The sequence below is a fragment of the Paroedura picta genome, chromosome 1 (assembly GCF_049243985.1).
Source record: "Paroedura picta isolate Pp20150507F chromosome 1, Ppicta_v3.0, whole genome shotgun sequence".
Lineage (NCBI taxonomy): Eukaryota > Metazoa > Chordata > Lepidosauria > Squamata > Gekkonidae > Paroedura > Paroedura picta.
The window spans coordinates 163,216,115-163,239,192 of record NC_135369.1 but is presented as its reverse complement, the minus strand read 5'-3'; the positions used below and the strand labels follow the sequence as shown (position 1 = coordinate 163,239,192).

The 23,078-nt window shown below is 44.8% G+C and overlaps 1 long non-coding RNA gene across 3 annotated transcripts; it reads left to right on the top strand.

Moving 5' to 3' along the window:
* The first annotated feature begins 4,958 nt into the window (after window positions 1–4,958).
* LOC143819383 (uncharacterized) lies at window positions 4,959–20,188 on the top strand. Of its 3 annotated transcripts, XR_013224954.1 has the most exons (5): window positions 4,959–5,188; window positions 16,095–16,196; window positions 18,071–18,218; window positions 18,325–18,441; window positions 19,828–20,188. It is a non-coding gene; the product is annotated as an uncharacterized LOC143819383 (long non-coding RNA). The 3 variants fall into 3 exon arrangements; XR_013224963.1 differs by lacking the exon at window positions 18,071–18,218; XR_013224975.1 differs by lacking the exons at window positions 16,095–16,196; window positions 18,071–18,218 and having other exon boundaries at window positions 4,960–5,188.
* Window positions 20,189–23,078: the final 2,890 nt, after the last annotated feature.

Below are 23,078 nucleotides of genomic sequence, written 5' to 3'. Positions count from 1 at the left end.
GTGGGGCACCCTCCTCATGGATCGTTGGAACTTTGGATCCATCTGACAGTGTGATTTTGCTGAAAACATTTCTTGAACCTTGGCAAGATGCGCAAACACAATATAAGGGGACAGTCGCATTTATGTGGCACGATCAATGAGCAACCCACATGCTCAGTTACTAACAGAACATGTGCGCCATCCTTTTTTAGTCTTGCAGTCTACAAACCTCATAAATATGAAGCCACCCGAACAATCACAGTGTGAAGGCCCCTAACTGAACAGCACTGTGGGGCCCTTGGAAACACGGGGCCCCTGCTCCTGGGGTAAACTGCGTGATGTTCTCTCATATACTCAAGAACATTGCACAGATATTACTGCTTGCACATACAGCATTTGGAAACAAAAGCATGAGACACAAAGCCCTAGGGACTGCTGAAAAATTAAAGATGAACTTGATAGAAGGCTGTTCCACAGGCTAATTTTAAAACAAAACACAGATCTGAGATTTCCAACCCTTTGCCAGAGGACTTCTGCTTTACAAACCTTGGATGGAATTTGTGGGGATTGAAACTCATGCCCAAGAGATCCCACCTTCCAAACTTTAGGCTGATTGCAAAGAAACTTGACTAGCCCCTCATTACTAAAAACAAGACACCACACTATATGGATACTTATTTGGAACTAGAACTAAACCAGATGTATATATATGTACACACATACACATATATACACACATATATATATATACACATACATACATATATACACATACATATATATATAACGCAGGGGTAGTCAACCTGTGGTCCTCCAGATGTTCATGGACTAAAATTCCCATGAGCCCCTACCAGCAAACACTCTTATTCCAGAGAACATTTTGTGGAAAGTAAATTGTTTCAGCCTGTTTTCCTGTGCTTGTTTTACCCCTGTCACTTTTGTTTGGCTTTTAAATATTGTCCTTTTTACAATTTGAGTGCTCTCATACTGGTTATTTGGATATTGAATTTCTGTTTTTAATTTTGTTGGTACTACCATTGTTGTTTGCATCTTGAGCCTAAGAAGATAAGGTGGGGTAGGAATATAAATAAATAAATTTACTGAGGGCTATTAAGACAGTGCTCAATAAACAATATATAAACAATAAATTGGTGCATTGGCTAGTTTATGTGAGACAGCAGTCTGGAGAATTGTACTTTCAAAAGATGATGCTAGCAAGCTTCTTCTCCTTGTGGATGGAACACATCATAAAATCTGCAGAGGGAGAAATGCATTTGAGAATCTATTCCTTTCCCCTGTTTACTACATTTAGGCTTTATCAGTCATGTGTGATCAGTTTGTGCTTTCATCATGTCCCAGTCCTTATCACTGTCCATCTCATGGGGATAGAATGTTCCTGGTGGACTTGTGTGTCACCAAGGAGATAAAAAGAAACAGCTGAAAGTGACTGGGGACCTTCTGATTCTTGAGCTCTGCTGTGGCATCCAGAACAGGCCTCATTCCAAGATGCTACCCATCAGACAAGGTCTGCTCCTTGCAATCCTTGTTCTTCTGTCCCTGACACCTGGAGGTAGGTTCCTTTTACAAGGGTCAAGAGAAAGATTTTAAGTTATGGGTGACATGTACAATACAGCTCCTGACCTGCTCCCTTAACAGAAGTTGAAATTGTTAGGGATGGAACCCAAGAAAGATTATTCTTTCAGTTGTTCAGTCCAATTCTCACAACTGTTTGAGTCTGCAGAAAAACATGGGAGAACCCCAGTCCCTGGTATCTTTCAGTAATACAGTGCTAATCCATTGGAGTGCATGTATCTCCCAGCCATTTAAATCATATTGCTGAGCATCAGGTTTACATGGCCCCTGCATTCTGCTCCCCTCTGCTCAGCTATTTTTCATGAACTGTCACCAACTGCCTTACAATTCATGGAAGTTTGTGGGGACTCTTCAGTTTGCGAACATCACTGATGAAAATTTATTATGAACTGTGGTTCGTAAACTGGTTTGCGCCCATATTTAGCCCTCTGTTGCTTGTGACCAGCATACTGAAGGACTGCCTACTCCCTTGCAAACCAGCCCAGTTGCTACTGTCAGCTTCTGAAACTATGCATTCATGGCTGTGACTTTCTGAAATTAAGGGGGGGGGGAACCCAGGAGAGGGCTTTGACTGAGAAATCATAGCACCAATACTTTAGAACTCTCCCCCCCATAGAGATTTGCTCGTCTCCTTCATTTGCTGTCTTCTACCAACATCAAAAATTTTGTTTCATCTGACATTTCCCCAGAGATCCCTGCTCAATATTTCAAAGTGGGAGGAAAGGCAGCGGGGTAGAGCCTGATATTGTCAGAACTTGGCACTTGGAGGGGAGATCCCCAAGGGTTGCTGTAAGTCAGCTGTGACTTGATAGCACTTCATGCACACAAACATACATTATTATGTATACTAGAGGCAAAGCCCGGTGCACCCAGGAATGCACTGGGTGCTAGGACGCACATCAGGATTGTGTCCTTCATGGGTTTTGGACACATGGCACAAGCATAAATGGTAGTTGTGACATCCTCTTCCCCCTGCTTCCCACTCGACCTTAAGATTCAGTGTAGTGTAGTGGTTAAAGAGTGGCAGACTAATATCAAGAGCTGGATTTGATGCCTCCTCCATGTGCAGCCAACTGGGTTGCCAACTTCCAGGGGAACAGAGAAAAAGACTAATTGGTTGTACAGTAAAGTCTATTTTGACTAAACAGACTGCATTGCACAGCCAGTTATCAATTTGTTTCTCGCTTTTTACTTCGTGGGAGCGACAGGTTTTTGTTTTTGAACCTCATGGGGGAGGCTTGGAGATCTTCAGGAACGACAATTGGTCTCCATGGCGAAAACAGGTGCATTTGCATGTGAACCTCCCCCCCCCCAACACACACACACATTGTCTGGATGCAGAGAGGGCAGGGAAAAGCACTCGGCCAGCAGTTGCTAATCTGTGGCCTTGTGTAGGTCCTGCCAGGGGAATTTCACACACACACACAAACATGCAGGTCATCTCAAAGTGCTCATCTCCAGAGTATAAAGATCAGCTCTGCAAGGAAAAAGGGCTGCTGTGGAGGGGAGACTGTGAGGCATGGCACCATCTTGAGGCAAAGCTCCAAACTTCCAGGAATATTCCCACTCAGGAGTTGCTAACCTCCAGGTGGGGCCTGGAGATCTCTGGACATTAGAGTTCATGGGCAGACTATACAGATCAGCTCCCCTGGCAAAAAGGGCATCTGGGGAGGGGGGACTCTGTGGCCTTGGACCCTACTGAGGTTCAGGGATGCCACTTACCAGGTGGGACAGAACAGTTTCTCTCAGAGCTCTCTCAGCCTCACCTATCTCACAGGGTGTCTGTTGTGGGGAGAGGAAGGGAAGGCTAATATAAGCCACTCTGAGACTCTTTTGGGCAGTGAAAAGCAGGGTATAAAAACCAACTCTTCTTCTACTGGGAAGGTGCTACTGGGAAACACTGCCTCCCCCCTCCACATGTCCCCGTGACGCTTCTGTGTCTCCTCTACAGTTTCCCCATCTTTCAAATAGTTGATCTCAAATTTGCTTTGTTGGGATGGTCTTGGAAAGATTGAAGCAAGACCAGGGTGGTATCCTTATAGAAAGGGAAAGTCTCCATCTTCCCAATCCCACCCACATCAGCATTATTTTCCCTACTGCAGTTGTCTGTGATGGTTTGCCGTGAAAGCATTCCTCCCTTCTCAGATCACAAATTGCAAACCTTACATGACTTACTCATTAGTAAGTCTCCTCCCCCCAGAAGGCTGTACAAGGAGGCCCTCCCATGTCCTCTGAGGTGAAAGAGACCAGGGCAACTTACTGGCAGCAGGGCATGCTCTGAGACTGCCTCCTCTTCCACCCAGCAAACTTCTAAAACTGACAGAAAATTGGAGGTGGAGAGCTGACTTCTTACTAGCTCTTCCTGGCTGAGGACTCTCTCCTGATTGGGTCTAAACTACCAGTGCGGGCCATTCCTGGCTGCAGGAATCCTAATAGGCGAATATTTCCAGGGGAGGGGCAATCAGGTAGAGAATGAGTCATCTGCATGCAATTTGAGCTGATAGGTCCTATTTGGCAGAGTGCAATTTGAGCTGATTGGCCCTCATTGGCAGAGAGCTCTGTTTCTATTGGAGGCACACACCCAGGGAGGGCCAACCTGGTAGGGAGTGACTTGTGAGTTTGGATTTTATAAGGATTACTGATTTTTAGTGTGTTTAATGCTTTGGTAGCCCTGTTAATGGCAAAAAAGACAGGGTATAAATTGGACAAGGAAAATAAATTTATTGTAAATAAATCTAGTAATTATAGCTTGGCATTTGCTTTGAATCATGGAGAAGAAAGTTAGTTTCAGGAATGACTATAAGCCACTATGATTTCAGAAAAAAATGACCTTTGAACAATTTAAACTGCAACTTAGCTGAGACCATATTTATTTGTTTATTAGAGTATGTCTTCACCTTTCTTTTCTGGTTGATAGTAGACAAAAGTACACACAAAGGAGGATCAGAGTAGAGCATTCAGATGGAGGTTGTCTTTCAAGTGTGGTGGTCCTCAAGAATCTACGTATTAAAGCTCAGCAATGACAAAACTCCACCTTGAGCTGTGTGGACATTCTGACAATGAATATGGGTCAACAAAAACTATTGTTATGGGTTTTGCACGAAGGGTCTCCACAAGAATTCTCTTACTTCATTTTTTAACAGCTGACATTTCCAGGCCCTTTTCCAAGGCAGAGAGATTGCACTGCCCACAGCACCTCAGCAACCTAATTTGACTTAGGACATTTAATGGTTACTGGGTGGAATGCCTTCAGGAGATGCTGTGGCTGGTGAATCTGCCAGATATGACAAGAAGGACACAAAACTACCAGAGCAATCTGTGCTTCCAGATTCACTCTGAAAATGTGCATCTTTTAGGAGGAAGGAGGGGAATGAGCACATCTTTTACATAACAGCTTGTAAAATTACTCCTAGACCAATACTTATAATTGGGCAACAGTGTTTCTGCCTCGTCCAGTTTAATACCACTGCAATCATGAATATTTATGTTTTGAAAACAGATGCACTGATATGTAGAGTCTGCATGTCCATGGATTCAGGACCCTGTAGACCATCTGATGTTACCTGCCCTGCGGATCCAAGAGCATTTACTTGCTATGCCAGAAAAGTATATATGGGTAAGAAACCTTAACTCTGTTCATGCTTTGTGTATCTTCTTAATCCCAAGGTCAAAAACCACTTATTTCCCCAAGCTGCACCTTCATAGAGTTGAATGGTACAAATATACTGCAGAAATGCCCCAATCATGTAACTAGACATTTGTGAGATTAGACTCTTCCTATGACTTAAAGAAATCAGCATGGATGCAATCCCAGCCATGTGGCATTTCATGATATTTTAAACTCTCCCCAAATTACCCCCATTAGTGCTTTACTCTGTTAAGCAGAGAACCTCCTGGTGGCCCTTGACCTGAAGCAAGTGCCCCTTTTGTCAACCAGGGGCAGGTCCTTTTCAGCCCTGGCCACAACCTGGTAGAACACTCTGCCAGCTGAGATCTGGACCCTACAAGACTTATTATAGTTCTGCAGGGCCTGTAAAACTGAGTTCTGTAGTGCTTATGGTTGATTGTAGGCACCTTCCAGCATTTGCTGCCTGGTGTACCCCACTCCCTCTCCTCAAGAGATGTACCCACAGACTATTGGGTTCATCTTTTAAATCTAAGATGTTTTGAGATTTAACAAATTTACAATATATTTAATCTTGCAGTTGTTAGTTGCCCTGAGCCCGTTCCGGGATGGGCAGCCTGTAAATAAATAAACATGCAGGATGTTCTCTGGGTACTGAACGGGGCAGAGCATTGATTGTGTACGTCAAGTGTGGACAGATTCTTGTGAAATACTCTTTACCCTGTCCTTTGTTCACCTTTTTTATAAACAGACGGCAAGCACACAGCAGATTATTCCTCAACTCTATTTGAAATCAGCAGCACTTGCCAGTAAAATTGAAATTCCGCACACACAAAAAAAAGAGACCATTTTTGGTTCATTCGAGAGGCTCTTTACATTCCCAGGGCACAGTTCAGGGGCGCATGCACGATCAACATGCTGAATCGTGGACTATGATGAACTGGGGTCAGATGGCTCCTCTTCAGAAACATCTGGGGGACCCAGGTGATTGACAACTTATGGGCTTTTCTGGCTCAGCACAGTTGCCACCCCCATCAGAATGAAAGGGCGAGGTGATCCACTGAAGGAGGGCCTGTGGTACAACTAAGTTAGAGCAAAGGAGGAAAAACGAAATGTCAGAACTTTTCAGAAAGGGAAACAGTCGAGAACAAAGATCAGTAGGAAACAAATGGGGGCATGAGGTTGTTAAAGGGAAGAATCACCTGCTGCTAGGATTACCAACTCTGAGTGGGGATATCCCTGTGGATTTGGGAGTAGTCTGGGGAAGGGAGGGGCACCATCCTTATCCATTGTTGTTCCTCTATATATTTATGAAACAGCCTAGGGGGTGGGACGTGTCCGGCTGTCCAAGTTGGAATAGGGCCAATCAGGGTGCAGCCAGCTGTGCCCTGATTTGCCCTGCCCCTGCAGCTCCCGCCATCCGTCCCTCAACTCTAGCCTCTTTGCTCTAGGATGCCTCAGTGCCTGGAACCAGCAGCAGGTAAGGGGAGAGGGCCCTGGGCAAAGGGTCATGGTGGAGGGCTTGCTAACGAGGGCCTCTTGGCCTGCTAGTCTGGGCCTGTTGACAAGGGCCTCCCGGCCTGCTGACTGCCTGCTAAGGATCTCTGTCCTGGGCCTGCTAATGAGCTGCCCAGCCCCCACCCGCCCCAGTTGATCTGGCTGCAAGCTGCTGCCCAAGGCCACCTTAAGCTGCCTGGCCAGGGGCCAGGGGAGGGAACCCTTTCAAGGCACGTTCTTAGGAATGGGCTTTGAAGCTAGTAATACCATAAAGTCCATCTTCCAAAGCAGCCATTTTCTCCAGAGATAATGGTCTCTATAGTCCAGGGGTGGGCAAACTGTGGCCCTCCAGATGTCCATGGGCTACAATTCCCATGAGCTCCTGCCAGCATGGGAATTGTAGTCCATGGACACCTGGAGGAATTATAGTCCATGGACGCCTGGGAGGGCCACAGTTTGCCCACCCCTGCTATCATCTGCTATTCTGGGAGATGTCTAGACACTACTTGGAGACTGGCAGCCCTACTTGGAGACTAGCATGCTGGCAAGCAATTCTACCGAATGAATAACATCTAAATCTTTGGCCACAGAATGATGTGTTTTAGTACTTCTCCAGCAACAGACTCCGTTCTCCTTATTCCATATGTGAAATGGTCATAACAATATTGTAGTAGTAGGCAATGAGGAAGAACAAAACAGACTGAAAAGCAGATTGAATATTGGACGGACAATCTAATCAGGTTTTCTTAGGGATGAGGATAGAAATGCTGATACATTTTTCTCTCTCCACCGGTTTTCTCCCTCCATGGTAGGTGGTCAGCTTCAAAGTAAAATACTCGGTTGCAAGCCAAAATCAATGGCGAGGTGTTCTCAGTCAACGGGAATGGGCGGACAAGGTCTCCTCGTCCAAAATGTCTGCTGTGGGGACAGAGACTTATGTAATGACTATTTATAAATGTGGTTCAATGTGAAGCTGATCTTTGATCATGGTAATAAAGATGTGCATTGATTTAAACGGGGCTCCACTGCCATCAGATGTGTATTCTGTTCCTTTTGGCTTGTTTCTGTCTCTTTTCTCTCCCTTTGTTGTTCGTGTAAATCGTGGCTGTGTGCACAATTTCAAAAACCCACAACCAAGGAAGTGATAATAAAGAATACAATCCTGAAACCCTTCCTTCCTTCCTAAAAATGAAGAAGAAGAAGAGGTGGTTCTTATATACAGGTTTTCTCTACCCAAAGGAGTCTCAAAGTGGCTTACATTCACCTTCCCTTTCCTCTCCCCACAACAGACTCCCTGTAAAGGAGGTGAGGCTGAGAGAGCCCTGATATTATTGCTCGGTCAGAACAGCCTTATCAGTGCCGTGGCGAGCCCAAGTTCACCCAGCTGGCTGCATGTGGGGGAGCGCAGATTCAAACCCTGCTCATCAGATTAGAAGTCCGTACTCCTAACCACTACACCAAGAAGGAAATCTAAAAAAGAAGACGACCTAAAAAACCCACATTCCTCCCTTATCTGCTTAGCTGACTGGGGCTGTTGCGGACCAACTGTTAGCATACTTGGAAGAAGCTTCGATCCTAGATCCATTCCAGTCAGGTTTCCGGCCTGGCCATGGGGTAGGGACAGCGCTAGTTGCCCTGACGGATGAACTCCGTCGCCATTTGGACTGGGGTTGGTCGGCGTTGCTTGTATTATTAGACCTCTCAGCAGCAATACGGTTGATCATGACTTTCCATTTCACCACCTCGCCGATGCTGGAATCAGAAGGACTGGCCTTCAGTGGCTGATCTCCTTCTTCTGGGATCGCGGACAGAGAGTATCACTAAGAGAGAGCACATCAAGCTGCCACCAACTGGCATGCGGAGTCCCTCAAGGGGCAGTTCTCTCTCCAATTCTATTCAATATCTTTATGCACCCTCTTGCTCAACTGGTGCGGAGGCGTGGGCTGGGTTGCCACCAATATGCGGATGACACCCAGCTCTTCCTCCTGATGGATGGCTGCCCTCACTCTCCCCCAGAAACATTAGCCAGCTGCCTGGAAGCAATGACGGGATGGCTCAAGCAGAGTCGTCTGAAGCTCAGCCCTTCAAAGACAGAAGTCCTGTGGCTGGGTAGGAAGGGCCCAAGTGAGGAAGCGCGCTTACACACCCTGGATGGAGTGCAGCTATCAGTAGACGACTATGCAGGAACCTGGGCGTGATTCTTGATGCCTCCCTCTCAATGCAGGCTCAGGTTGCGACGGTAGCACGGCTGGAATTCTGCCACCTTCGCCAAGCCAAACTACTAGCGCCCTACTTGGCTCTGGAACACCTAGCCCCAGTGATCCATGCGACAGTCACCTCTAGGCTAGACTTCTGCAACTCACTCTACGCAGGCCTCCCCTTGACTTTGATCCGGAAACTGCAACTAGTCCAGAACGCGGTTGGGTCCTTACAGCAACACTTTGGAGGTCCCACATTCAGCCCATCCTCCAGCAGCTGCGCTGGCTTCCAGTTGAATTCTGGATCAGACTTAAGGTTCTGGTTATCACCTTCAAGGCCATATGCAGTCTGGGCCCAGTGAACCTGAGGGATCACCTCTCTGCTTACACCCCCCCAAAGAGCCTTATGCTCTAGCAATTCCAACTTCCTGGTGATCCCTGGCGCCAGGGAAGCTCGCTTGGCCTCAGCCAGGGCCAGAGCTTTCTCCATCCTGGCCCCCACCTGATGGAACGAGCTCCCAGAGGAGATCAGGGCCCTGATGGAACTTGAACAGTTCTGCAGGGCCTGAAAAAGGGAGCTCCTCCACCAGGCATTTGGTTGAGGTCAACCTGTACCATCACTTCCCAAGGGCCCTCCTCCTAGCTGTTGTTGGTGGTGGGGAAGAAGAAAGTGAGAGAGACTGAATGAAGAACTTAGAAGGAGAAGGGAGGAACCAAAGGTGGAAGGAATGGTATGGCTGCTCCTGAAAGACTGTTGTGGATCTCAACTTGTAATAGAGTTAATATCCCAATGCTTTGGTTAAATATCAGGAAGTATTTGGGTGCTGTCCTTGCAAGTCCCCAGTTTAAGTTAAGGTTCCTCCTTGCCTTGGCATTGCCTCGGATGGAACATGAAACAAAGTCCAGGTTTGCTTTCCGTTGTGGCCACTTGCAACCTTGGCGACCCCACTTGGCATCCATTAGCAGGCTTCCCCGTGTCATGTTCTGGAGACAGTCCCTAGAAGGGCATTTTGCTTTAACTGGGTCTCTGCAGATGTAGACCTGAAGGTTGCGCAGAAGACTACTCCGAATATGTGTGCACATGGACAGTGGAATGTCACACGGGCTGTTTCCACGCTAGCGATATCGTTTAGATTTGCATTTCTAAAGGGCTGACTTTCTTGTCCTTTTCCGCACTAAAGTTTGCTGTTTCAGATGCAGTTCTGAATTGTCGCCTCATTTGCCCTGCAGTAAAGGAATCCCCAGAAAATCGGATGTCATCTTTTCAGTCAGGGTCTAACGGGGTCTAATCTGGGGCTACCCAATGTGAAAATAGGTGCCACTGGGTTTTTTCCCATGCCCACCATTTTGAGTGATTTGGGAATGCCCATCTCCTCATCACCATCCTCCTCTTCACCTCTCCCCCTCCATTCTGAAGAATCTTCCTTTAAAAAAGTGATGGTCACATCACAATACTAAAAAGTTACAGTCAGGACACTTGGAGGGGAAGGGGGGAGGTGATAACAGGGGCAGAATAGGGCACAACAAGGGGATTAAGGGCATAACAAAAATGAAGGGGCAAGCAGACACCATTTTGCAAAAAAAAAAAGCATTTTTTGAAAAGGGGAAGGGAGCAAAGCAAGGTGGGAGGTTTCCTCTCTCAATGTGAAAAGCATGTCATGGATTTCAGCCTGGGAAATAAAGGGAGGGAAGCCCAAATGCGGAAGTGCTGGAGTTGACTCGCAGCATCCAAAGGAAATCCAAAGCAAGGCTAAAACAAGGTATGTCTCCTAGTGCGGAAACGGTCATGCAGTGCTCAAAGTTCTTTTTTGTTTTTTAAGGCAGGATTATTTGCATGTTCAGTTACTCCTGGAAAGAGCCCAAATGGGATGATGGCCAATAACAGCCCACTATGTTGCGGAGTGAAAAACAGAGTGTATAACCAAACACAACTGCTCTTCCTTTGTATTTATATTTATTTCTTTTAAAATCTACCTATTATCCACTTAAACTGACTTATTCACAACCAGAATGCAAGCCTGCTGTATGTAAAATACAGCAGGTGCTAGCCTCGGGTTGGGCAAAGGGGCAGTCCTGGCACATCCGCGGGGCTGCCCCTTTGGCCGGGCTGAGGCCTCCCCCCCGCCTGCCTCCCCCATGACACCGGGGCCTCAGCCCGGCCAAAGGGGCATTCCCGCCGCATCTGTGACGTGGCAGCGCTGTCCCTGTGGCCAGGCCGAGGGCTCATCCCACCCGCTGGACGGCAGGGCCCCGGGGCCAACCTGGCGTGTCGGCAGGCAGCGCTGGAATGGCAGCCGTGGGCACTGGAATGGTGGCCCACGTGGGGGGGTGGGCGGGTAGGAAGGGGCTTCGCACCTCCCAACTGGTCAGTCCTGGGCCAAGGGGCCAATCGTTGGGCCCCCCCTCCCGTACAGTGCCCACCCCCCCTCCCCTCACTGCTTTACACCGGAGCGGTGTAAAGATTATAACACGGTAGAATGCCAAGTCCCACAACAACAACCAACCCACAGGGGCTACCTGAGTGGAGGCACATAGGCTTCTGTAGCAAAGCCCTCTTGAGACCGGCTGCTTCTCTTCCCCACTGTGTCCTTATTGCTGCCACAAATGCACTTTCTGGTGGCTTTTGAAAATCCATTTGTTGTTAGTGGTGTAATGATATAGCTACAAACCTGCTACTGTTTTTTCCCCCTGTGGTTGTTAGAATGCCAGATGCAAAGGAAAACGGGAAATGGTGCCAGAGGTGGGCAGGGAAATCCACATCTGCAGAACAGGCAAACCCACTTTGACACTGATCTTTCCAGAAAGATTGTAGGAAAGCAGATTTGGGAAACATGTTGGGAGGGAGGAACTAGGGGATTACCATGAAGAAAGGCACAAGGAGAACAAGTGGAGGAATACTTCCTGTAGATGCTCAAAAAACCCTAATCCAGTTCAAGAGCCAGGGCAGAGCAAATCCTTTGCATAAAAGCAGCCTACGCACAGTCTGGGGGCAAAGGTATCAATGCAATCCCTATCCATTCCCACCCATTCATCCACACCTGGTATGAATTTAGGCACAGGGTTTGTGTCAGTTCCAATGAACCCTAAATCCTGAAACAATACATAGTAACAGCCACTGCCCTGAATTCAAGGCCACCAGTTCTTGACCAGTGGGAACAGAAGGTTATAGATGAATGATGATTAGCCATCTTCATAGAAATTTTGGTTATAAAGTTAAAATGGATCAATGGGACAGAATGTGCAATGAGGGGAGTAAATTTACTATGTGTGCCAATTTGAAAGAGAATTTTTATAAATTTACTAGCTTCAAAGGCCGTTCATAAAAAATGGGCTTTGAAAGGGTCCTGCCGGTCAGGTTACCGGCTGCTTTTCAGGCCGCGGGGAAGCGCTGAGGGCAAATGGGGGTTGCCCTGTGTCAAGCGTTGTAAGAACTCACAACAAGCTTCTTTGTAAAGAAAGCGTTTATTGAGAAGTTACTTCATACACCTAAACTGAAAAAGTCAAATCTGCCTGAGAACAGATTTGCCTTTCTTTACCAAGGCAGTTCTCCCGCCTAAAACTTGAAAGTTCCCAAGGGAGGGGGAAAGGAGTCAACAGGTGCCATAAAACACAGTGTTACAATTCACACGTCCTTGGTCTTCTCCGGAGACAAGATAAGGTGTTATGGTTACAAAAGGCAGACCCGGCCGAGAGGTTCAAAAGACAAATAATTCACAGCTCTCTGAGATAACAGGGCGCACAACATAGTTTCCGTTTCAAGCAAGCATGCAAGCATAATATATGGGCCTGGGGCCTAAAGTACAAAGAAAGGAAAAGAGGTTAAACAAATAATCATGGAGAGACTTATGCTAACTCATGGCAGGATACAACAGCAATCCTGACACCCTGGCTGGCATGCATCCTTTCCTGGGCCTCCAGTGTCCTCTAACTCCAGAAGATAGGCTGCCTAAGGAGGTGGTGGAATAGGCTGCCTAAGGAGGTGGTGAGCTCCCCCTCACTGGCAGTCTTCAAGCAAAGGTTGGATACACACTTTTCTTGGATGCTTTAGGATGCTTTGGGCTGATCCTGCGTTGAGCAGGGGGTTGGACTAGATGGCCTGTATGGCCCCTTCCAACTCTATGATTCTATGATGCATTTAAGTGTGTGCCAAGGCTGCCCTGTGACCTGTATCATTTTATATATATGTTCCTTTTGTTGCTTTCTCTTCCCCACCTTCTTTTTATTTTAAACTTTCCTTCTTTATTATTGTGCTTTTTTATGTAACAAAAAACTTATCATTTTAATCCGCCATCTTGCTAGTGGTGTGTCTCCTCTTCCTTGAATTTTGAGATGAACTTGCATTCATTCCCAACACTGCTTTTCATTTGAAAGATGAGACTGGCTTTTTCCAGGATTTCATTCCCTACTGAATCATGGCAGACTGCCATAGGATACCCAAATCTAGTCTTTTTTGGTAAAATCTGTTCCTTACTGTTGCTTATGTGCTACTATCTGTGGGGTAGTCAAACTGCGGCCCTCCAGATGTCCATGGACTACAATTCCCAGGAGCCCCTGCCAGCAAACGCTGGCAGGGGGCTCCTGGGAACTGTAGTCCATGGACATCTGGAGGGCCGCAGTTTGACTACCCCTGTGTTAGGCACTGGATAAAATTGTTTTTTCTCTAAAGAATTCTCCTCTATATAACTTCCTGCTTTTTCACAGCAATTTAAGCCTTGTTTTGTTGAATATGTGGCAAGTTTATGGTGGGCAGATGATTAAATGCATTCTGATTTTCTGATGAGGCCAATGTAAACCAGTGAAATGCTGTGGAGTCAGTAAATATGGGCCTGGCTGTCTAACAAAGTCCCTTGAACATGATGCACCTTCTCAGCTTTCCAAATGGTGAAATAGGGAAAGTTTGTATCAGACTGATAGAGATGCCAGCCTCTGGGTGGGACCTGGCGATCCCCTGGGATTGCAGCTCAACTCAGTTCTCCTGAGGAAAATGGATCATAGACTGTATGGCATTGTACCACACTGAAGTCCCTTTCCTCTCTGGGCTCCATCCCTATATATCCAGGGTCTTCCCCTTCTGGATTGGGCCACCCACCTCCCCCACTGGTGTCCATGAAAGACCTGGTAACGTGAATAAGACATAAATACATTTATGTCAAAGGATTACATTATAATGCTCTGGTGTCCATTTGAAAGCTCTACATGCATTATTTAGGTAGAATTTGAACCATCCACTTTTAAAAGTAAGGCATCTATGGAAATGTATTGGTTTAAAAAAAAAAACACGAACCCTCAAGGCATTAAAGTTGGGCTTTCTCTGTTATTCTACGAAGGCTGGACCTCCTGTCCAAGTTTGTTTTTTCTTCTTCCGCAGTTGAAGAAATAGTCCATTTTTACCAGAGTTTTGCCAAGACCAGTGGTCATTTGGCTGCCAATAAATAAATGAAAGACTATGTTTTTGACTCAAGCCAAAGGCCCAAGATTCTGTTTCCAGCAATACGCAGCTAGAGGCCTCTGGGAAGTTAGCAAGCATGTTAGTCCCTGACACAGTATAATTATAAAAACATATCTAGCATAATATATCAGTGTTTATATCCTCCGATAGCTTAGGTCGTTACAAAAACCATTATAGTTCCAAAACCCCCTCTAATCTCTCTCTTTTCATTCTTGGATGAAGGCTGACACAGGATATTTCAGAAATCCCCATTATTAAGAGTTATAAAATAACAAACTTCATTCTATCAATCTCAGGCACTTCAGATCTATCAGACAAGCACATTGTTCTTCAGGACCTACAAAATTATCCAAATAAGTGTCTGGAACAGAAGGTTCTTTTCTTTGAAGCTGAGCAGTCCTAAAAGTTCCATTGTCCAATTTATTCCTCGATCCGAGCTAAATTTCTTAACTTACTGCTGTGTAAAAGAGAACTGTAGTTGGATGAACGTAAGATTCAATTTCTTTTGACATCCCAGAACCCTGATATAATTGAACCAGATGCAAAGTTTTTATATCTTGCCATGACAAATCGTGAATGTATTATGTCTTCCTCTAAAGCATGATCTTTGCCTTTGTTTTCTCTAACAGTGGATCCTTTTGCACTTTCCCTTCTTATATTGTACTTTTTATATGCTATTAAAGGTTTGTTGTTGTTGTTGTTGTTGTTGTTGAACTATTCTTATCGAAAACTCCCTAAGCTTTATTTAACATCTTTATGCATCCTCTGGCTGGAGCTATGGGCTAGGGGCTGTCACCAATATGCAGATGACACCCAGCTCTATCTCCTCACGGACAGCCACCAGGATTCCCCCTCAGATACTTTTGCCAGATGTTTGGAAGCCATGGCTGGGTGGTATGGGGAGAGCTGCCTGAAACTCAACCCCTCCAAGACGGAGATCCTGTGGCTGGGCAGGAAGGTGGCAGGACAGGAAGTGCGTCTACCTACCTTGGCTGGGGTTCAGCTTAACATTTCATCGTTATCGTTTAAGTCTTTCACACCCTCAGGTTGTTATACTTATCAAACTGCATACTTGTGCATGCATATCTATCTGTGTACTCACTTGCCCCAGTTACATTCTGCAGACAACCTCCTCCTCATGGTGTAAAGACCATCTGGCCACAATAACCTCACAAGCCCTTTAGGGGTGCGTCTATGTAAGGCAGTCTTATTCCAGGGAGCATTGGGTGGAAGGTAAACTGTTTCAGCCTGTTTGGTGGTGATTTGTCAGTTTGGTTTTAAATCTTGTCCTTTTTACAACTTGAGTGCTTTTTGTATTTGCCATCTGTATATTGAATCTGTGTTTTAATTTTGTTAGTACTATCATTGTTGTTTGCATCTAGTGCCTAAAAAGATAAGGCAGGGTAGGAATATTTTAAATAAATAAATTGTTAAATCCATGCACTGACCAGTTCACATGAGACGACAGTCTGGAGAATTGTACTTTCAAAGGACGATGTTAGCAAGCTGGAACACAGCATATCTCCTGCAGAGGGAGATATGCATTTGAGAATCTAGTCCTTTCCCCTGTTTATTACAATTATACTTTATTTGTAATCAGTTTATACTTTCATAGTGTCCCAGTGTTTATCTCTGTCCATCTCATGGGGATAGAATGTTCCTTGTGTTCCATGTGCACTTGTGTGTCACCAAGCGGATAAAAAGAAGCTGCTCATTCACCTGCTGAAAGTGACTGGGGACCTTCTGATTCTAGAGCTCTGCTGTAGTATCTAGAACAGGCCTCATTCCAAGATGCTACCCATCAGACAAGTTCTGCTGCTTGCAGTCTCTGTTCTCCTGTCCCTGACACTCGGAGGTAAGTTCCTTTTACACGGGCCAAGAGAAGGATTTTAAGTTACAGGTACCATGTACAATACAGCTCTTAACTGCTCTCCTGACAGAAGTTGAATTTTGTAGAGATGGAACCCAAGAAAGATTATTCCTTCTGTTGTACAGAGAGAAACACAAAGAGTCCAATTTTCACACCGTTTGAGCCTGCAGGAAAACATGGGAGAACCCCAGTCCATAGTTTCTTTCAGCAATACACTGCTAATCCATTGGAGTGCATGAATCTCCGAGCCATTTAAACTAAATTGCTGAGCATCAGGGAGCAGAAATAGGGATTTACATCACCCCTGCGTTGTGCTCCCTTCTGCTCAGCTGTTTTTCATGAACTGTCACAAATTTCCTTTAAATTCATGGAAGCTTGTGGTTGGTCTTCAGTTTGCAAATACTGCTTTACAAACTATGAACTGATGAAAATTGATTATGAACTGTAATTCATAAACTGGTTTGTGCCTATATCTAGCCCTATGTTGCTTAGACCTAGCATACTGAAGGACTGCCTACTCCCTTACAATCCAACCCAATTGCTACTGTCAACTTCTAAGACTGTACTTTCATGGCCCCAACCTTCTGAAATTAAGGAGAGGGCTTTAAACGAGAAATCATAACACTGAAGGACTGCCTCCTCTCTTGCAAATCAACCCAATTTCTACTGTCAACTTCTGAGACTGTGCTTTCGCTGCCCCAACTTTCAGAAATTTAGTGCACTTTGCCTGAGAAATCATAGCACCAAAATATGGAACTCTCTCCCCGTAGAGATTTGCTTGTCCCCTTCATTTGTGTCTTCTGCCGACAGATGAAGAGTTTTCTTTTATTTGGCATTTCCTCAGGTATCCCTGCTTAGTATTTCAAAGTGGGAGGAAAGACAGCATGGTAGAGCCTGATCTTGTCACATCTCAAAAGCCAAGCAGAGTCAGTACTTGGAGAGGAGACCATGAAGCCTGTTGCTAGGGTTGCTGTAAATCATAGATGACTTGATAGCAGTTCACATGCACACACACACACGTTTTAATGTACATTTTTAGTGTGTTAGATACCTTGGGTATAAATTGTGTAAGTAAAATAAATTTATTGTAAATAAGTTTATTAGGAAGAAGGAGGAGAAGAGTTGGTTTTTATATGCAGCTTTTCTCTACCAGAAGGAGTCTCAAAGCGGCTTATGTTTGCCTTCCCTTTCCTCTCCCCACAACAGACACCCTGTGGGGTGGGCGAGGCTGAGAGAGCCCTGATATCACTGCCCGGTCAGAACAGCTTCATCAGTGCTGTGGCGAGCCCAAGGTCACCCAGCTGGCTGCATGTGGGGGATCGTGGAATCAATCCTGGCTTGCCAGATTAGAAGTCTGTACTATTAACCTCGACACCAAGCTGACTCTTTCATTTGCTATGAATCCTGGTGAAGAAAGTTAGTTTTAGGAATGACAGATTAGAAATGCCCTACAAATTGTAAGAAGGTGGTGTTCTGATAGGAGAGGATTCTATAATATGGGCATAACAACAGAGAACACACTGCCTTCTGCGCCAATCCTTCTCACCTCCGTCAGTGAAAGTACACAGAGGATCAGATCAGAGCATTCAGATGGAGGGTGCCCTTTATGTATGGTGGACCTCAAGAAACTACATATTCAAGGTCAACAAAAAAACTCCACCTTGAATTATATCCAGGATCATTCTGGCATTGGTTAACAGAACACTGTTGTTATGGGTTTTCCATGATGGTATCCACAAGAATCCTCTTTTCCTAATTTTTTTTTACCATCTGAAATTTTGAGACCCTTTTCAAGGCGGAGAAAACTGCCAAGAGGATTTCAGGACCCTAATTTCACTTAGAGTGTTTAATGGTTTCAGGATGTGATACCTTCAGGAGATGCCACAACTGGTGAATCTGCCAGATATGACAAAAAGGACACAAAACTACTTGAGCAATCTGTGCTTCCAGCTTCACTCTGCATCCTTCAAGGGGAAGGAGGGGAAGGAACACATATTTTACAAAACAGTATGTAAAATTACTCCTAGGTCAATGCTTATCATTGGGTAACAGTGTTTCTGCCTTGCACAGTTTAATGCCATTGCAATCATGAAAATTTATGTTTTGAAAACAGATGTCCTGCGTTGACGAAGTTGCATATCCATTCGAGGAGGACCCTGTGAACCACCTGGTGATACCTGCCGTAGGAACTCGAGAACACACATTTGCTATGTCAGAAAACTTTATTTTGGTAAGAAAACTTAACAGAGTTCATACTTCCTTTATCTTCTTAATCCCAAGGTAAAAAAAAACACTGATTTTCCCAAACTGTACCTTCATTGGGTTGAACGGTACAAATATATTGCAGAAATGCTCCAAACTAGACATCTGTGAGAGTAGACACTTCCTATGACCAAAAGTGATGAAAATGGATGACATCCCTGCCACATGGCATTTCATTATGTTTTAAACTCTCCCCAAATACCCCCATTACAGCTTTCCTCTGTCAAGGAGAGAATTTCCTGGTGGTCCCTGGCCCAAAACAAGTGTGCCTTTCGTCAACCAGGGCCAGAGCCTGTTTTGTGGAACTCTCTGCCACCTGAAGTGCAGGCCCTTATACAGGGTCTGTAAAACTGAGTTATTCCACAGGGTTTATGGGCCTCCTGGCCTCCTGTCATGGGCCTCCTGTCATGGGCCTCCTGGCATACCCCACTCCTTCTCCTCAAATGTTGGGTTCGTCTTTTAAATCTAAGATGTTATCACTTCTAACAATTTTACATTATATTTATTCGTGTTATTGTTAGCCTCTCTGAGCCTATTTGCAGGCTATTTGAAATTTATAAATAAATAAATACACATGAAAAATTTTCTCAGGGCTCTCAGTGGGGCAGAGCATTGATTGTGTACGTCAAGTGTGGACAGATTCTTGTGAAATACTCTTTACCCTGTCCTTTGTCCACCTTTTAATAAACAGACGGCAAGCCCCCAGCAGATTATTCCTCAACTCTATTTGAAATCAGCAGCACTTGCCTGTAAAAATGAAATGTCGGAACTTTCCAGAAAGGGAAACGATTGAGAACACAGATCAGTAGGAAACGAACAGGGCATGACGTTGTTAAGGGGAAGAATCATCTGCTGTTATGGCTGCCAACTCTGGTGGGGAAATTCCTGGAGATTTGGCAGCGGTCTTGAGCGGGCAGGGTCTGGGGAAGGGAGGGGCATCAGTGGGGTATAATGCCATGAAGTCTACCATCCAAGGCAGCCATTTTCTTCAGGGAAAATGATCTCTATAGTCCTGTGGTCCACTGTAATTCTGGGAGATGTTGAGGCACCACTTGGAGATTGGCAAGCCTCTCTACTATAACATACTGTCAATCAATTCTACTGAATGCCCTTGGTGAGGTGAATGACATCTAAATCGGTGGCCACAGGATTGTGGGTTAAAATACTTCTCCAGCAACATTTTCCCTATTCCATCTGTAAAATGGGAACAACAGTCGTAAAGCAGCATGCAACGAAGATGAACAAAATAGTCTCAAAAGCAGATTGAATATTGGATGGACAATCTAATCAGGTTTTCTTAAGGATGAGGAGAATACAAATGCTGACACATTTTTCTTTTCTCCCTCCATCTTAGATGGCAAGATTCACAATCAAATACTCGGTTGCAAGCGAAAATCAATAGCAAAATGTTCTCAGTCCCCAAGAATGAATCCACAGGGTCTCTCTATTATACATTCCTGCTGTGCAGACAGAGATTTATGTAATGAAGATATTTAAATCAGGCTCAATGTTAAACTGATGTTTGATCATGGTAATAAAGATTTGAATTGATTTGAATGAGGCTCCACTGCCAACGGATGAATATTCTGTTCCCTTTGGGTTGTTTCTGTCTTTTTCCCCCTCTCCCTGTGTTGTTTGTGTAAGTCATGACTGTGTGTAGAATTTATAACACCCACAACCAAGGAAGTGATAATAAACATGATTCTGGAACTCTGCCTGCCTGCCTGCCTGCTTGTAATCAGAAAACCTAGAAAATTAAAGTTTTTTTGCTTAGCAGACCGGGGTTATTTCTGAACATCCATATAAGTGAAACAGGAACTGCTTCTACTGTCAAAGTTGGCTGCACATGTCATCCCCACAAGATACAATGAGAGCAAAAAACATAACATCTTGGAGACTGCTAGAATCAGTTCTCCGTTTCCACCTTCTTTGCAGAAGAATCGAAATACAGTCAGCTCCCCTGCCAGGTATTCACCCACGTGGGTCTCTTGAGAGCTCCTCCTCAGTCCCTGCCTGCAGCAATTGCCTCGTCTCTTCCTAAGCCTCGGAGGCTGTGGGACTGTGGCCAAGCAAGGAAGAATCACTGGCTACCAAGCCACAAAATCACATGTTACCCTGTTGCAGGAACTGCCCTCACCTCCCACCACAGTAGACGCCATATACCATTTCCTGCGGCTCTGTTAAGGGGAGAGCAGCAGCCGGTGAGATTAAAAAATATTTATCTGTGAACTTCTCAAAATTAGGAGTGGGTCACTCAGATCAGGCCTGTTAGAAGGCAGTGCTCCAAGTGGCCTGTCCTGCAATTTATGCCTGTGCTTTCTTCCACCTGAGACAGGGAAAGGGGTCGCTGGAGCCAAACTAATGATTGTCCACAAAACTACATTTGAGTCCTGTTTCATATTGAGCTACTGAGCTAGCAGGCCTGCTCCCAAGACCAATTCCTTAGCTTTTGAAAGATCAAGAGTGCTGCTCTTAAACTAGATAGTTCAAGAAATTCTCTCATCTGCAAATATTTAATAACCTAGCAAATAGTCTCTTCCTCTCTCAGAGAGTAATTCTCACCATCCTGAGAAATGTAAAAATGCAAAAATGTAAAAATCCTTCATATGTCTGGACTTTTGCCCAGGGCAAATGGATTGTCTTTTTGCATGCCACACATCATGATGAATTTGTTCTGCCTGCCACTGCCCCCCACCCACCTTGCCAGTAGGAGGCATCCCCCTCCTCTCTCTCAAGTGGTGCAAAGCCTACATTAATGTCCCAAATTTCCCCATAATTACAATTACCTAAATAATGCTCTAAATCAGGGGTAGTCAACCTGTGATCCTCCAGATGTCCATGGACTACAATTCCCATGAGCCCCTGCCAGCGTTTGATGGCAGGGGCTCATGGGAATTGTAGTCCATGGACATCTGGAGGATCACAAGTTGACTACCCCTGCTCTAAATGATACTTCATTAGCCATTTAAAGTAACATTCACCTTTTCATGTAAAACAAATATAATCCAGATTCAAATGGGTAGCCGTGTTGGTCTGAAGTAGCACAATAAAATCAGAGTCCAGCAGCATCTTTAAGATCAACGAAGTTTTATTCAAGGCGTGAGCTTTTGAGTGCAAGCACTCGAATCTGAGGAAGAGTGCTTGCACTCGAAAGCTCACACCTTGAATAAATCTTTGTTGGTCTTAAAGGTGCTACTGGACTTTAAGTATAATCCAGTTCCCGATTTAAACCACTGGGTGTCACTGTATCCATTCTAAAATTCAGTTCAGCCTCACATTTCAAGAATCTTTGCATTAAATTAGTTTTATTGTGTGTGTGCTTCTAAAAATGTTCCAGTCCAAAGAATCTCAAGTCTTCAGGCTTATGTCTAGATTCTATAAACTGGGCCACCAGCATGGCCTCAAGAACACTGTTCCTGAATTTTGACAGATGTTCAAGAATTCTTACTTAGTTTAAGGGGTTGTGTAAAAGGTAAAGGTAAAGGTATCCCCTGTGCAAGCACCGAGTCATGTCTGACCCTTGGGGTGACGCCCTCTAGCGTTTTCATGGCAGACTCAATACGGGGTGGTTTGCCAGTGCCTTCCCCAGTCATGACCGTTTACCCCCCAGCAAGCTGGGTACTCATTTTACCGACCTCGGAAGGATGGAAGGCTGAGTCAACCTTGAGCCGGCTGCTGGAATCGAACTCCCAGCCTCATAGGCAAAGCTTTCAGACAGCTGCCTTACCACTCTGCGCCACAAGAGGCTCTTTAAGGGGTTGTGTAGAAGCACCTAAATTAATCAACCGGCATGGACATGTGGCTGAATAGACTGTGTTTTTTTTTTTTTTTTTTTTTTTTTTTTTTTTTTTTTTTTTTTTTTTGAAGTTGATGAATAACTTAACATACAACCTGAAATTAATATTACATCTCAAGCATGTACTTACATGCTGCGGAACTGCCACATTTAAAGCGGACTGCAGGGAGTTCACCCCAGTACATATAACCTCGTTCCTTTGAAAGGTTAACATTTCCTTGAGATTGTCCTGTTCCCCATGCAAACAATGGTCTGTTCTGGCATCCTTTGACATGAGATACCAGATGCCAATGTCTTAATATGATATTTCTGAGAATATGAGCCTGTAGGGAAAAATGAAAGGGGCAAACCAGCCTCTGAGGTGGACTCCTTTCTTTATATTTTAGGACAGTGGCTCTGGGGATGCTGTCAGCCCTTTTTTTGCTTTACTAATAACATCTTCAGGGTATCCCCTATTTCTCAAAGATTCAGACAATGCCATTCTAGCTTGCTTATAATCACCAGGATTCGTATTAATGCATTTATGCCTTAAATCTTGCTGTATGGGAGATTCTCCCCTAAATGCCTGGGGTGAAAGGATGAAAAATATAGATTTAAGAAAAAGAGACTACTGATTTTAAGCCTGTTTTATGCTTTTTCACCAACATGTCCAAAAGTGGTACTTGTTCATAATCAATTTTAGGAACAAATTTAATAGTACTGTGGATCGAATTAGCCCATTCAAAAAAAAAAAACAAAAAACAAAAAAACATCACGTTTCAAATCATCCTTATCCTTAAAGATTATGAAAACATCATCCTGGAAATGGG